Below are 16566 nucleotides of genomic sequence, written 5' to 3'. Positions count from 1 at the left end.
AACACGTGGCTTGGGATTAATATAGAATCTGTTCAAAATATAATTCCCGAAAATATTCAAACGTATCAAACGGTTCCAACCCCTATTTCAACGACAAGTTTTAATTCACTTTGTCGATCGTTTAAAGTGCCAACCATGGAAATAAAATGTATTAATAATACTCTTTCTTTTATTTTTGAGATGGCACATATTTTTTAAAAGATTGTTTCTTTCAGAAATTCAGAAATAAAGGAGGCGGAGCTATTAACTGATAAATTAGATTATCACGGTTATTTTAAATCAGAACCATTTACACGTATTGGGAAACTTGGTTCTATTTCGAGTAATCCTACTACAATATATGCAGAAATGAATGAGAATACTACCCCCAAACTGCTATTTTTATGTTGTAAAAGCATTATAGGCATGGTAAAAAAAAATTTATTGATCCAATTGAAGATGATTAATAATTTTTATATTTTCTATTAAAATGACAAGTAAACTACTTCAGGAGAATTATAATTTTTGTATTCAAGGTCACTTACAAGAAAAGGAGGCAAAAATTTTAATTCCTTATGAATTGAAACACGGACAGGGAAATTTTGTAATTAAGGATTGGCCATATACAGATATTGTAAAACCCACAAATAGAGACATGGTTGAAATATATATATATTTTTTAAATGAACTTCTTAAAGTTATGAAATATAAAGCTCTTTTAGAAAATGTTAACAAATCCTATTTGTATCCTATTATGAGAAAAATAATTATAAATACAAGAATAGCTCAAAATCCAGATGAATATATGTATAATGTTCTCTGGGGAGATGCTTTAAGGTTAACAAGGGATGAGGAAGAGAGGGGGGAAAAGGAGAAGGAGGAGAGGGAGAAGGAGGAGAAGGAGGAAAAGGAGAGTGAGGAACGGAAGAAGATGAAGGAGGAATTGGAGAAGATGAAGGAGGAATGGGAGAAGATGAAGGAGGAAAGGGTGAAAGAAGAGGCATAAGTGCTGACCAGGGAGGAAAGACATAAGTTAATGCATGCAAGAGCGGTGGCGAAGATAAGAAGGGGTAGGGCAGCAGAGGCAGCAAAGGAAGAGGAGGAAGTAGAGGCAACAAAAGAAGGGGTGATAAGGGCAGCAAGGGAAGAGGTAGTTGGGGTAACAAGGGATGAGGAGTGAATACATGGAATTGTTAAAAATAATTTGAAATTAAATAATTTCAAATTAAAAACAATTTTACTAATTGTCTTAATTCTGAAAAAAAAAAATTGGGGAAAAATTTGGGAATTTATAGAAAAATCGTGAAAATTTGAAAATCGTGAAAATTATTAATTAATTGATGGTTCTGCCCCCAAAAAGAGGAAGTGCACCAGAACCTGCATTTTCTATCTACTCAGGTCACATCTCAAAACCGACAGTTATTAGGGCAATGATTTCCTCCACAACACTTGGCCGGACGTTCCGACCATCTGTAAAATGTCACATGTAAACAGATCATGACTGTTTCTGAGGCCTAGAACAAAATGAGTTTACCTTTGATTGCTACATCATCCTTCCAGTGCAATATGGTGAGATTGTAAGATTTTCCAGGATTCAGCCATGCTACATTTATCATACCAGCATCTAATCAAGTCCAGATTAACAGAAAGCAATAAGTTACGACTGCTCTCTGCCCGAATGATGTAATATAGAGTCATTAAAAAAGGAAGAGAGATACTTGCAGAACATTGGAAAAGTCACTTATGTAGATGAAGAACACCACTGGGCCCCATATACTGCCTCAGGGTTCTCCATTCTCCACTGGGGAGGGCAGAGAGGGTTGCATTCATAGCAACACATAGACTGCATGAATAGAGGAGGAAAAGCTGGATGCAAGACTGCGTCGTATGTCTGAGACTATGCAGGAAGATGATTCTGACCTCTTTTTTGAGGTTTAGGACCTCCAACAATTGCTAACCCATTCTTATTTGTCTTCCATAGAGTAGGCTAATGACATGACATGAAGCTTGTATGTAAGTTTGATAACAGAGAGAGCATCGTGATCAGAATCAGGAAGTATCGATACTTTAATGGATTAGGCAAAATACTTGCAGAATGCAGATGCTGTTTAACATAAAGAAATGTGAGGTGCTGGGGATGGGTAAGAATCATGGCAACAGAGATTATATGATGCAGTCTTGGAACATGAGATACAAGAGGAGGACCTGGGGGTGGTAATAAATATGAGCAGGGCAGACAGCACAGTGCCAAGCAGCAATAGGTAAAGGTAACATGGTGTCAGCTTGTATTTGTAGGGGGATACATTATAATATAAATCAAAAGAGATAGTGATAGCACTGTATCGGAACTTATTGATAACCAATGGTCACCACATCTGAGGAAGGATCAAGCTGCCATAGAAAGAGTTTGGTGTAAAGCGACTAGACTGATTTGAGGGATATCCTTCTTGTTCATGCACTGAATATTTTTTCATTTCAAAGTGTCTGCAAAACAGTCAATTAGGGAACTATCTGGTCTGGACATTAAGGATCCTGAGCATATAACCAGGACCAAAGAGGTTCTCGAGGAATTAAATGGGGGAGTGCATGGCAATAATATTTTTTAATCTTTCCTTAAATGGGCAACTTGCCATTTGGACGCCATTTTGCAATTTTGCCATTTTGCCATTTGGACGCCATTTTGGACGCCAACGGACGCCATTTGGAAGAGCTGAGAGGGCTCAGTCGTGATAGGGTGAGCCTGAGTGAGTATATCAAGACAAGAACAAGATCTAGAAGGAGGTATGTACGGTGCGATTCATATAATATATTGTTTAGTTATCGTCGATGAGGAATTTGGGGTCGGAATGGGTGATCAGCCTGGGTGACTTGGTCTCGACTAGATGCTAGGCCGCACCTCATTTTGTTAAATAAAGTGGTCACAAAATATTTTTTGATGGTTTTAATGCTTATCATTAGATGCAGAACGTTCGTAGTAAGGTATAGATATATGGATTGACATCGGATGGCATGGGATTTGGGATTTAGGAACTCCGGGGTTTTTTCATTAGGAATATATGCGATTTGCTCTTGGAAGCCCTCGAGAGTGAACGGGGACTCGGATCTTAATTCTGTTTTCAGATTTTGCAGTCGCTAGATTAGCTTAACACTCAATAGAACGGGACCCGCGAAATTTCGGGGATTTTTGGTGAAATTACCTCGGGGTAAAGTTACATAGGAAAGCCCCATGTTAAATCTTCGTTGCCGAAGGACTTTATTTTTTGCGAAATTCATCCTGACTTCGCCTCTAGGAGGATACAGGGGTATCTGTGGATAACGGGAACCTTTATTTGGCGAAATTCGGACTGATATTGACCGAGTTATTCAAAATATTAACTTATATCAAATAAATCTTTTGTGATTTTGTATTTTGCGCACCTGTATCGTTGGAGGTATTGACTTATATAGAAACTGTAAAGTGTTATATAGAAAAGAATGTTGAATCTTTTTAACGCCTACTGTTCTCTATATAAACTTTGCCCGTTTTAAAACCTATTGCAGCATTGCTTGCTGAACACTACCTCCCTCCCGCTGCACTTCCAGCTGGACGGTCCTCCGCATCTTCCCCTTTATCTTCCATCTCTCTGATCTTCTCAGTGCAATGCATCCATCTGCGTCTGCCTTCACCTGTTTCATTTCACTTGCATCGACTGTTTTTGTTCCAAAAGCACAACAGAAACACGGATGGCATTCCTAATGTACACGAGAAAGGATACAAAGAACAATCCCAATGGATGAAATCTAAATGAAGCAAGATCAAGGTTGTAAGAAGCTCATGAAAAAGACTGCATATTGCTGAAGATATTGTGAAATGCAAGAACCACAGCACGAGCTTTCAGAGTAATGTTTTATTTTGGTAGGTTATAGAAATGACAATCATTTTAACCACTTTGTCGTATCAAAAAACATATACAGTTTTGGAGAGGTAAATTGAGGTGATCAACACCTTTGTGCATCATTCATGGAATGATAAATTGAATTAGTGACACTAGTGGGGTCACTAGTGGGAATTCCACGGGCATGGAGGTGTATCGCTGCGATTGGTGCAACCGTTTTTGTGGTACCCGGGAAAATAACCTTAGGCGGGAGTCCAAACCTGAAAATGCTGGAGACCAAAGCTGAAAGTGGAAAAACAATATAACCAATTTTACTCCAGGAGGTCCCAGGATTACCCACCCAACATTTCGTTGCGATCGGTTCAGCCGTTTTTGTGGTACCTGGGAACGGACAGACAGACAGACAGACAGACGTAAGGACATTTGGTGAATTCTAGTAAGATAAACGAAACTTTTAAACGTTTAAAGACAACAATTACAACTTTTTTCCTAAAATAGTGCTTTTACAACAGTAGTAACGTTTGTATTGAGTAATAATTCGACCTTTTTGACCTAAGACCAGGTAGGGCCGCATGCGTATTGAAAACGGACATTTGTTAACTGCGAGAATAGTTGGAGCGTGCTATTTGTATGTCTACATCAGCCGTGTATCAATAAAACAAAAGGCGAAAAAACCCGAAACACAATTGTCTCACACCAAGACAAACATGCTAGATTGAAGCCGAACCTAGAACTGGGCCACGATTCATTACAGATTCATTAGAGTGGATGTGGACCGAGAGGCAAGGGGCCTTTCCATAGCGATTGCTCCGACAAGTGAGAAATGCGACCACTTGCAAAATGGTTTCAAAAATGATCTGCAGAGTTGATTCGGTTATTTTTTTGCTTCAAAGCTTCATTAGGATAAATTGCTTTCAGTGCAAGGACCTCCACTTTTTGATGTGGCTTGTGTACTGGAAGGATTTGTAATTTCGCATTTTGATTGTTGCTTGGCACCTGCGGGCACAGAAATCTTTCCTCCCCCCACCACTCCCCCCAAAAAAACGCAAGCAACATATACTGACAAATTAATTGTCACTTGCTTTTTAACAAAGAAAAATTATTCTGGACAAGCCAAGCCGACGGGGTTCAAAACGCAAAGACACAGACATTAAATCTTGATCAGAGTGACAAATTTGAAAGCACTCGGGAATGATGTGTGGGGAAGCGGGGGGCAGGTAGGAGGAGGGTGTGGAAGCAGTTCAACTCTCCGTGTGTGCATTTTGCTCCAAATTGCTCTGAAATGCACGAAGCACGAGCAGCGGACGCATCGCACAGGTAGGCGTGATTGATGTTGTCGCTGCAGGCCCCAAGCCTTTAGCCTCTATACTCTCTTCTTGCAGAAACACGTCCAACAATGAAGCTTTAATAAAATGTTACCTTGAACACTGTCACCTAGGAGGTGTTGTTGCGGATAATTTTTTTGGAGGGATCTCTCTCGTTGTAATGCACCAAGGAGCGATCTCTACCTGAATCAATTGGCCCTTTTGGTTGAGGTTCACTTCCTAAAACCACATTTGAATTTTAAGGTCTGAAATTCATCCTTCGTTGAGCGGTTAATCCACTGATTGTGCAAATGCAATGTAGAAGGCCGCAAAGCACATTTATGTTTGCAAGGCTTTCTACTCTATTCGTCTGATTATTAGCCCCTGTTGGACTTAGTCCGAAAGGCTTGAGGATTGGGTCTCGTCTGTCTGTCCGTCCGTGCGTACGTGTGTCCGCAACCATATCTCGGAGATGCATGGACCAATTTTGTTCATACTTGACGCAAAGCCAATACATGATGATATACATATGCACATCATTTTTTTCGAGATCAATTATCCAAGATGGCCGGCTGGCAGGCCATTTTAGCTGAAAAACACCCAGTATTCAACACGTCCTCAACCATTTCTCGGACATGCATTTACCGATCTTGTTCAATCTTGACACAGAGATAATCAATGATGGCTTACATATGCACATCATTTTTTTCGAGATCAGATCCAAGATGGCCAACTGGCGGCCATTTTGTTACTTAAACGTGTCCCCAACCATTTCTCGGACATTCATGGACCGATTTGGTCCAAACTTGGTACAAGGCCAACACATGAGAGTATACATGTGCAGAATATTTTGTTTTGTAATCCGACCAAAGATGGCCGACTGGCGGCCTTTAATTATGCACAGCAAAATTACTAAAACCACGGGGGTCATGACATTTACGTCTTTTTCTCCTTGTTTTTTCATATTCTCTATCTACCTATTTGATAACTTAATTATATTTATACTTTTGTTGCTACCTTTACTTCTTTCTATTTCCTTTCCTGTAAAATATTTCTCTTTCAGCAATCTTTGCATTTATGATGTTGGCCTTTCAGCCAGGTTTAAAAACAAAATCTGAAAATTTAGTATTCATCCTCTCGTCATGCTGATTCAGCCAGGATTGACGTTGATTGTGAAGTTGTGCGAATCTATGCGACATTTTAACACTTCTCCTTTTGAGTGTTTGTCTATGGTAATGATCTGTGGTGTTTTCCTCGTACCTGCCACAGAAGCAAGTTCCAGGCAGGGCTAACATGGTGGTGATGCAGCCATGACGCAAAAAGGGAGGCCTACTCTGATATTGTAATCTTTGAGGAGGCACACGTAATCCCTATCCCACAGTGCATCATGGGCAGCAATTGCGAGTTCATTATAGCAAATTTCGCACCTACTGCTGGCACAGCATCGGGGGAGGTGGGGAAGGGTAGAATTATTTGAGATGGAATTTTGCATTTGCCGAGTTTATCTGGAATAGATTTTGGTAGCAGCACTTATTTGCAGCTTTACAAAGGTTTCAGGGCAAAAGCTGGTGGGAGCAAATGTCATCCTTCCATTTTAACCTTTTGGAGCCTACATTGATTACGGTTTGATGATATAGTCACCAGGCCCCCCAACTCAACCTCTCCCCACCATACAAAATGCAAGACTGTGCCTTAGGACTCTTAGTAGTGAGTTAGACCACCTTTGACCTGATCTATAGCAGCAACATGTTGTAGGATAAATTCCATAAAATAATATAATGGCAAGTTGACACCTCCAGCAGTTTTACACAAGCAACTGCCACATTGATCGACCAACACTTTCAAAGTATGTGTCAATCTTTCTAACCAACTTTTCTAACAAGAAGGAAAACGGACATGACTAGGCACTGATGGCAAAAGGTTTAGCATATGGACAAAGAGAAATATACATGGACTAGTTGGTACATATAATTTGTTGCATGTACGAGGAACAAGAAGAACACAAATATGGAACTCTCCTGGGGGGAATGGAACTATCCTGGGGAAAATGGAACTATTCGGGGGTAAATGGAACTCTCCTGGGAAAACGGAACTATCCTGGGGAATATTGAACTATCCTGGGGAAAAATGGAACTCTCCAAGGGAAAATGGAACTATCCTGGTGAAAATGGACCTATCCTGGGGAAATTGGAACTATCCTGGGGAAATTGGAACTATCCTAGGGAAATTGGAACTATCCTGGGGAAAATGGAACTGTCCTGGGAAAATGGAACTATCCTGGGGAATATGGACCCCAATAACGTTTTTTTTGTTTGTTTTTTTGTTTTTTTGTATACAAGATCGAGGCTCGTGAAAGAGCGAACATTAATCACACAGAAAGACAAACAGACACACAAAACAAATAACATCGGGAGCGGTAGACAAGATGGGGAGAGAGGGGGAAGGACACAAATACAACATTTGAGAGCAGGGACCGAGAGACATGGAGACATCGAGAGAACTGTGGGAGGGAGAGGGCTTTGGGAGGGAGGCATGGGAAGGGGGGGGGGGGGTGGGAGAGGTATAAAACATATGGACACTGCCAAGACTTCCAGGAAAGAAGTTGGAATTTCAAACAAGGTGGATCTGGGGTGAATTAGTGGGGGTAGAAAAGATCAAGGTTTTGGATGGGGGAAGATAAGAGATGGTGGTGAACAGCTGTTTTGAAGACCTGGAGGGAGGAGTGTGATTGAAGTGAGTGTGGGAGTTTGTTCCAGAGGCGGGAGAAAAGAGGAATGAAAGAGTGAAGGTGAGCAGAGAGCCGAGATTTTGGCAGTTTAACCATCAGAGGGTGGCTGGCAGATCTTGTGCGACCTGTAGGAATATTTGGGGGACAGAGCACAGAGAGAGCTGGGGGAGCAAGGCCGGAGAGGAGTCGGTAGAAGACAGAAAGACCACCTACCTGCCTGCGGTGAGTGAGTGAAAGGCCCTCAGAGATAGCTTCATCGCGGGAGATTCCAATGATTCTGAAAGCTTTGGATTCAACAGCGTGAAGCCGAGCCAGGTGTGAGGCAGGAGCACCAGCCCATAGGGGAGAACAGAACAGCTCCTGGGGAAAATGGAACTATTCAGGGGGAAATGGAACTATCCTGGGGGAAAATAGAACTATCCTGGGGAAAATGGAACTATCCTGGGGGAAAATGGAACTACGCGGGGGGTAAATGGAACTATCCTGGGGAAAATGGAACTATCCTGGGGAAAATGGAACTATCCTGGGGAAAATGGAACTATCCTGGGGAAAATGGAACTATCCTGGTGAAAATGGAACTATCCTGGGGAAAATGGAACTACTCGGGGGGTAAGTGGAACTATCCTGGGGAAAATGGAACTATTCTGAGGAAGATGGATCTATCCTGGGGAAAATTGAACTATTCTGGGGGAAATGGAACTATCCTGGGAAAAATGGAACTATCCTGGGGAAAATGGAACTATCCTGGGGAAAATGGAACTATCCTGGGGAAAATGGAACTATCCTGGGGAAAATGGAACTATCCTGGGGGAAAATGGAACTATCCTGGGTGAAAATTGAACTATCCTGGGGAAATGGAAGTATTCTGAGGGAAATGGAACTATCCTGGGGAAAATTGAACTATCCTGGGGAAATGGAACTATTCTGAGGGAAATGGAACTATCCTGGGGAAAATGGAACTATCCTGGGGGAAAATGGAACTATTCTGAGGAAGATGGATCTATCCTGGGGAAAATTGAACTATTCTGGGGGAAATGGAACTATCCTGGGAAAAATGGAACTATCCTGGGGAAAATGGAACTATACTGGGGAAAATGGAACTATCCTGGGGAAAATGGAACTATCCTGGGGAAAATGGAACTATCCTGGGGAAAATGGAACTATCCTGGGAAAATTGAACTATCCTGGGAAAAATGGAACTATCCTGGGGAAAATGGAACTATCCTGGGGAAAATGGAACTATCCTGGGGAAAATGGAACTATCCTGGGGAAAATGGAACTATCCTGGGAAAAATGGAACTATCCTGGGGAAAATGAACTATCCTGGGGAAAATTGAATTATTCTGGGGGAAATGGAACTATCCTGGGGAAATGGAACTATCATGGGGAAAATTGAGCTATTCTGGGGGAAATGGAATTATCCTGGGAAAATGGCACTATCCTGGGGAAATGGAACTATTCTGGGGGAAATGGAACTATCCTGGGGAAAATGGAACTATCCTGGGGAAAATGGAACTATCCAGGGGAAAATGGAACTGTCCTGGGAAAATGGAACTATCCTGGGGAAAATGGAACTATCCTGGGGAAAATGGAACTATCCTGGGGAAAATGGAACTATCCTGGGGAAAATGGAACTATCCTGGGGAAAATGGAACTATCCTGGGAAAATTGAACTATCCTGGGAAAAATGGAACTATTCTGAGGAAGATGGATCTATCCTGGGGAAATGGAATTATCCTGGGAAAATGGCACTATCCTGGGGAAATGGAACTATTCTGGGGGAAATGGAACTATCCTGGGGAAAATGGAACTATCCTGGGGAAAATGGAACTATCCTGGGGAAAATGGAACTATCCTGGGGAAAATGGAACTATCCTGGGGAAAATGGAACTATCCAGGGGAAAATGGAACTATCCTGGGGAAAATGGAACTATCCTGGGGAAAATGGAACTATCCTGGGGAAAATGGAACTATCCTGGGGAAAATGGAACTATCCTGGGGAAAATGGAACTATCCTGGGGAAAATGGAACTATCCTGGGAAAATTGAACTATCCTGGGAAAAATGGAACTATTCTGAGGAAGATGGATCTATCCTGGGGAAATGGAATTATCCTGGGAAAATGGCACTATCCTGGGGAAATGGAACTATTCTGGGGGAAATGGAACTATCCTGGGGAAAATGGAACTATCCTGGGGAAAATGGAACTATCCTGGGGAAAATGGAACTATCCTGGGGAAAATGGAACTATCCTGGGAAAATTGAACTATCCTGGGAAAAATGGAACTATCCTGGGGAAAATGGAACTATCCTGGGGAAAATGGAACTATCCTGGGGAAAATGGAACTATCCTGGGGAAAATGGAACTATCCTGGGAAAAATGGAACTATCCTGGGGAAAATGAACTATCCTGGGGAAAATTGAATTATTCTGGGGGAAATGGAACTATCCTGGGGAAATGGAACTATCATGGGGAAAATTGAGCTATTCTGGGGGAAATGGAATTATCCTGGGAAAATGGCACTATCCTGGGGAAATGGAACTATTCTGGGGGAAATGGAACTATCCTGGGGAAAATGGAACTATCCTGGGGAAAATGGAACTATCCTGGGGAAAATGGAACTGTCCTGGGAAAATGGAACTATCCTGGGGAATATGGACCCCAATAACGTCAAGACCATAAATAAACTTATTATTACGTCAAGTAAACCTTTGGGGGGCTGCCAGGATGGCCTGGAGGTACTCTCCTCTAAGCTGTCTATCCTGTGTTCAAATCCCTACCCAGCTATATACTTGTTGACTCTTAGAGATCGAACGTTGCCTTTCACAAAGAGTAGATTAGCTATCGCCAGCACCATGAACAAATTCCTGCCATAACCTCAGTTGAACGTCAGGCCAGCTGGTTCAGGAAAAATTGGGCCAATCGTTTCCCTGGCCAATCCCACAAGAATGTGGGAATAATTGGGGAAGTTAACAAAGAAGAAGAAAAAGGAGTAGGTTGGCCTTTGCGCACTTTCATGATATTTACCTTCGCAAAAGCGGAAGGTTATGTTTTGATCGCTGTGTATTTATTTGTATGTCTGTGTGTGTGTGTGTATGTTATTCGCATAACTCAAAAAGTATTCAACCGAATTGCATGAAAATTGGTGGGATGATTGGTTATTATACGGGACACATTTGATTAGATTTTGGGAGCAATCGGGTCAAAGGTCAAGGTCAAGGTCACGAAAAGGTCAAAACTGTTCACTGTTCTGTTCCCTACACTCCCATGCCAAGTACAGAACAGTAGCTACGGCGAAGGTATGCGCTCTACCGAGTGCCCGTTCTAGTTAATTTTTGGTTTAGTGAGTCATGGGCATGACCCTGTTAATTAATTACATTTACAGATATTTCATGCCTGTTGACGTCTTATTGACATCAGAGGTATGTCTGTCTTAATTCCAAACGAGGATAAGATGGAACTAGGAATGTACTAAATAAGCTGATATTACTCGGTTGTAACGTACATTATCTTATCAAAAGTCATCTCAACCTGGACCATTAGTCTAAAATCTGCTACCAGTGTTTGATACATTGTCAGTGGGTTTCTCTGCCATTCCCCTGTGCAGTTCATACCCTAGTCCTTTAGATTTTGGGGTCGTTGTTGTTAAACCCCTAACTGACACTTTACCACATCCGACAAACACTGTCATCAGACTTGAACAATCTGTACCTGTACTTGTCGTCCCACAAAATCTGTTTTCACATTTCAAGGCCCTGTATACACCTACACCCTGCAATCTTTCCTTTGAGGCACACTGTGCAATGCCGTAAATTGACAACAATCAACAGAGGCTTTTGTGAAGCTCCTGTTCATGGAATTCCATAGAATTAAAGACTCGTCGAGCTGTGATGTGCATTAGTTGACATCCAAATGACTCCATAATCTCTTCTCTTAAGTATCTCAGTCCTGACATTTGTGTCCATATAGGAAAATGTAGGAATGGCTGAAACCGCACTCCCAAAGGAGCCAAGGGAATCGAACCCACACCAGGATGGCAATGCAACAAGCCTTTAGACATTCCATCAATAAGGCGCTCGAGATTTCCAGGTATGTAATTGTAAAAAATGGAAAATTGTGTCCCATTGATTTTAGTAGTATGATGTGTTTATGAAATGTATGTGCATTTGTATGAACTAGAAAGTTGCCCGTGCCCACTCAGGGTTTTAAATGGGGTAGGGATGGTGAGGGCAAAAATGCAAATGATGACTTCTGTCATCAAGTCGGCAAGATGGGAGCAACAATTCACATTTTTTGCCGCATCTGATGCAATTTAAATAGAGTACTCTAATGGTAGCGAGGTGCTCCATTTGAAACGGTTTGTTACCTCCGCCACCAAAGGTGGATGGAGGTTATGTTTTCACCCCCGGCTGTTTGTTTGTGAACAAGATATCGCAAAAAGTTGCGGACGGATTCGGACAAAATTTGGCAGAGATGTAGCGTATGTGACAAGGACGAAATGATTAGATGTTGGTGAAGATCCGGATTCGGATCCGGCTACTAGAATTTTTTAAGTGATTCTTCACCATTGGGAGATAGGGCCAAAAACGATGCATCGCAGGATATCTCAAAAAGTTATGGACGGATTTGGACAAAACTTGGTGGACCGATTGGATGTCTGACAGGAAGAATCGAGTCGATTTTGGTGAAGATCTGAGTATGGAATCGGATACGAGAATTATTTAATTTTTTACGTGATTCTTCACCATTGAGAGATCGGGCGAAAAGCGATATATATAACATGATATTTAAAAAAGTTATGGACGATTTATGAATAAACTTGGGGAATGAGTTAGTTCGGTGACAAGAACAAGCCGATTAGATTTTGGTTCAGGTCTGAATCCAGATCCGGCCCATCAGTGGGATACAAAACAAACTGTTCACCAAGCGGAGGTATGCGCTCTACCGAGTGCCGTTCTAGTTCTATTTATGAGGATTTTTGATATCGAGGATCAGTAATACGAAATTTATATTGGTGTCAAACTCAGTGACCAATTGTTAATTCATAGTGGGATACATCTATAAAATACCCAATAATCCAGTTGTTTAACATCACAAACCTGAGGGGATCGTGGCTGCGCTCCTGATGCAGATTTGGAATTTGTAATTTGCTCAGGGTGCCGGCGATGGCTTGCCTACACTTCACGAAGGACACAGTGGGATATTTAACGTTCACCAACTCATACTGGTAGACGAGACGCCAGCTTAACGTCCATACGAGGGACGGAACACATTGATGAATCACCCAACCTGTGAGTCACCTGGATGGTAGTTTATTGCTAGGTCAGGATTCGAACCCAGGGTAGATAGCTTCTAGGCGAGTGTGAGCATCCTGTGAGCATCTAGGTCATCCTGTGAGCCCATATCATAAACTGAAATAGAATCGTTTTGAAATAATTGCTCTCTGCCCACACATCCGGATAAAAAAGGTGATGTGCTCCCTAATTTGAGGCAGAATGAAAGTCTACCTGAGATTTTTTTTTTTAAACAAAGGTAAAGTCATGTTACAAAACACGAAACAAGTATGACACGATGAATTTGATCAATCAGAATACGGCCTTTTCCTCTTGTGAAATATTAATGGCTCTGTTCTTGAAAAGTTTGAGTTTTGCATTTAGAATTTATCTTAACAGCCAAAGTTGACGTGCATTTTTTTACTCAGTAGTGTACAAAATGTAACAGCCATTCGTGGAGGAGACATTGCATTTGCATAGATCATTGTGCTGTTATTGATCGATATAATGTATTTTTGCAAATCACACATACGCACACTGTTTCGAGACAGCATCTTCTGCATTAAGTTCAGATCGGCCATCTTTGAAAATATACATCATATTTGAAGGGAAAAGCAGAAAAACATTTGGCAAAGTCATTTTGTTTATTGTTTGCTCTTACATATTGCTTGGCAGACAAGTTTGTGTGGTGTGTGATTGTTTGTGTGTGCATGTGATTTGCGTGTGTGTGTGTGTGTGTGTGTGTGTGTGTTAGATTGTGTGTGTATGTGTGTGTGTGTGTGTGTGTGTGTGTGTGTGTGTGTGTGTGTGTGTGTGTGTGTGTGTGTGTGTGTGTGTGTGTGTGTGTGTGTGTGTGTGTGTGAAGAGAGAAAAGAGAGAAAAGAGAGAAAAGAGAGAGAGAGAGAGAGAGAGAGAGAGAGAGAGAGAGAGAGAGAGAGAGAGAGAGAGAGAGAGAGAGAGAGAGAGAGAGAGAGAGAGAGAGAGAGAGAGAGAGATATAGATAGATAGATAGATAGATAGATAGATAGATAGATAGATAGATAGATAGATAGATAGATAGATAGATAGATAGATAGATAGATTGTGTGTGTGTGTGTGTGTGTTATTGTGTGTATGATTTTTGTGTGTGTGTGATTGTTTGTGTGTGTGTGATTGTTTATGTGTGTGTTTGTGTGTGTGAATGTGGTTGTTTGTGAATGTGATTGTTTATGTGTGTGTGATTGTTTTTATGTGTGTGTGATCGTTTGTGTGTGTGATCGTTTGTGTGTATGTGATTGTTTGTGTGTGTATGTGATTGTTTGTGTGTGTGATCGTTTGTGTGTGTGATCGTTTGTGTGTGTCTCATTGTTTGTGGGTGTGTGATTGTTTATGTGTGTTTGTCTATGTTTGTTTTGTGTGTGTGTGATTGTTTTTGTGTGTGTGTTTGTCTATGATTGTTTGTGTGTGTGTGTGTGTGTGTGTGTGTGTGTGTATGTGTTTGTCCTGATCTTGCTAGATTGGTTAAGTCCTTGAAGGTGTGTCTTATATCCCACTCGGTTGTTGGTATTTTGACGCACTTGGGGTTGCACCTGGAAGTTATCCCAAGACTGGAACTGCGCACAACCCTCAGCGGCCATTTTGTCCACTCTACTATTTAGTCACCGAACTGACGGGCCGAACTGATGACGTCACGACAATGCGGCATTCAGTTACTCATCAAATCCCTCCTTGTCCTGACTGCCTGATTAGGTTATCGAGCTTCTCTTCAGCCCACTCCTGATCATGCCAGAGTGGTTGCAAATGTAACAACATGGCCGCTCTACCCACTCCAATTGGCACTGAAGGTATGATGTAAACGGGCCGGAGGGCCAACGTTAGGTCAGTGACCATGAGCTTGAGCCCGACAGCCGGTTGTGGCAGTATTTGGCCACAGTGCCGGAACACAATGTTTTTTTGCAAAAGATTCCTATAGGATCTATAACGTCCAACAGCAACAGTCCTTCGGTTTATTGTCGCGTCGGGGTCCGGGCATCGAACCCAGTCGATAGGACTGTTGAATTCCGACTACAGGTTACCTCTGAGCTACCCCGTGAACCCCCTAAGGTCCTCGGATACCGCAAAATGCCATTAGAATCGAAGAAGAGAAGAAAGACCTCCTGCCATGCTTAGCGTAGACGATCGCGTTGCCTTGTGTTGGGCGGCGAGGCGGTTTTAGATGGTGATCATTGGCGCTTGGATGCTTGACGCAAATTCACACTTTGGCTCTCGATTCCCACAGCGCATTCCAAGACCGAGGCAGCATTTCAAGCACAAGAGCGTGTTTGAAAGCTCACACCAGAGCAGACGCGCTTCGTGTTAATATTTCATGGCGCCGCGATCAGTGTGACGTCTGCAGGAGCATCTGGCAAGGGCAGGCCCATGGAATGTTGTTGCCTTCCCGCGCGAATTCCTCTGCAATAACCCTCCGACGAATAACCGGTGGCCAGTTGGGGAAGAGGGGAGAATCGTTCAGAACATTGCGAGTGTCCTCAGACGAGATCGAGGGGGTTTGTCGTTCGATTTGCGTCGTTCGGTTTGCGTCGTCGTTCGGTTTGCGTCGTTAGGTTTGCGTTGTCGTTCGGTTTGCGTCGTTCGACGTCTGCGACGGGTCTCGATCTGCGTCGACATTCGAGAGACCTCCTCGGTCGTCGAGGAGGCCACTTTCAGGCCTCTCTTTTCTTCAAAGAGCGCTGTTTATTTTCTCCAAATTTGTTTCCAGCGATGAAGCAATATCTGCGGAATTTAATTTCCCGGGCTCCCCGCGGGACGCCTTTATGGGTTGCCAAATCCCATTAGTGCTGCGAGCGGCCTCTCCGCGCCACTTTTGGAGCCGCACGACAACGGAGCCTCGGCCTGGAGAACGAACCCTTCGGCGAGTGGGAACGTCGCATCGACCTCGCGGCCTCATAATATGGACCCCTACGTCACATGCAGTCTCCGCGTGAGGAGCACGATTGCCACATGGGAACATCGCCACAAAAGCTTGACCCACAAGTGTACAATCACCACTTTATACACCCGCATTATTACGCGCCATCATCACATCATCAATATTACCTTCACCGCACCATCACATCCCATTACCGTCCAACAACGCAACCATGCAACGCCCCGTGGCACGTCACGTGTTCCATCACGTGTTCAAGTCGGACGTTTGACGAAATGGAAGTTGGAACGTTTGAAATAAAATGTCATGAGCATGGAACTCGAGGAGGGTGTGCAAACTGCGCATGCGCGCAGCATGCCCCTGGGAATTGGCTTGAGGTGGTTGGTGGTGGTCCTCCGATCCCGAGAGACCCCGCACTAAGTCGATTCATTCATCGCCTTTAATTGGACGTCTCTCGGACGTCGTACAAGCGGCAACCGCAGCCTCGGCTCCACGCAGAGTA

At 42.8% G+C, this 16566-nt stretch overlaps 2 long non-coding RNA genes across 4 annotated transcripts in view; one reads left to right on the top strand and one right to left on the bottom strand.

Annotated features, from left to right (window-relative positions):
* Positions 1 to 3848: 3848 nt before the first annotated feature.
* On the bottom strand, positions 3849 to 16318 carry LOC137423247 (uncharacterized). Its single transcript, XR_010983670.2, has 2 exons — positions 16235 to 16318; positions 3849 to 4235 (listed from the first exon to the last, which is right to left on the bottom strand). It is a non-coding gene; the product is annotated as an uncharacterized LOC137423247 (long non-coding RNA).
* LOC137423246 (uncharacterized) overlaps positions 10788 to 16566 on the top strand; it is a 219250-nt gene continuing 213471 nt past the window's right edge. Inside the window, exons 1-2 of one of the 3 annotated variants that reach the window (XR_010983669.2) lie at positions 10788 to 10882; positions 11856 to 11975. This is a non-coding gene — a long non-coding RNA (uncharacterized LOC137423246). Of the gene's footprint in view, positions 10883 to 11855; positions 11976 to 15724; positions 16119 to 16566 lie in introns of those variants that run through there. The other 2 variants (XR_010983668.2, XR_010983666.2) reach the window with 2 other exon arrangements.

This window comes from Myxine glutinosa, chromosome 3, assembly GCF_964187855.1.
Source record: "Myxine glutinosa chromosome 3, kmMyxGlut1.1, whole genome shotgun sequence".
In the NCBI taxonomy this organism is placed as follows: domain Eukaryota; kingdom Metazoa; phylum Chordata; class Myxini; order Myxiniformes; family Myxinidae; genus Myxine; species Myxine glutinosa.
The sequence above is the reverse complement of the archived record's forward strand: the minus strand, read 5'-3'. Positions and strand labels throughout refer to the sequence as shown.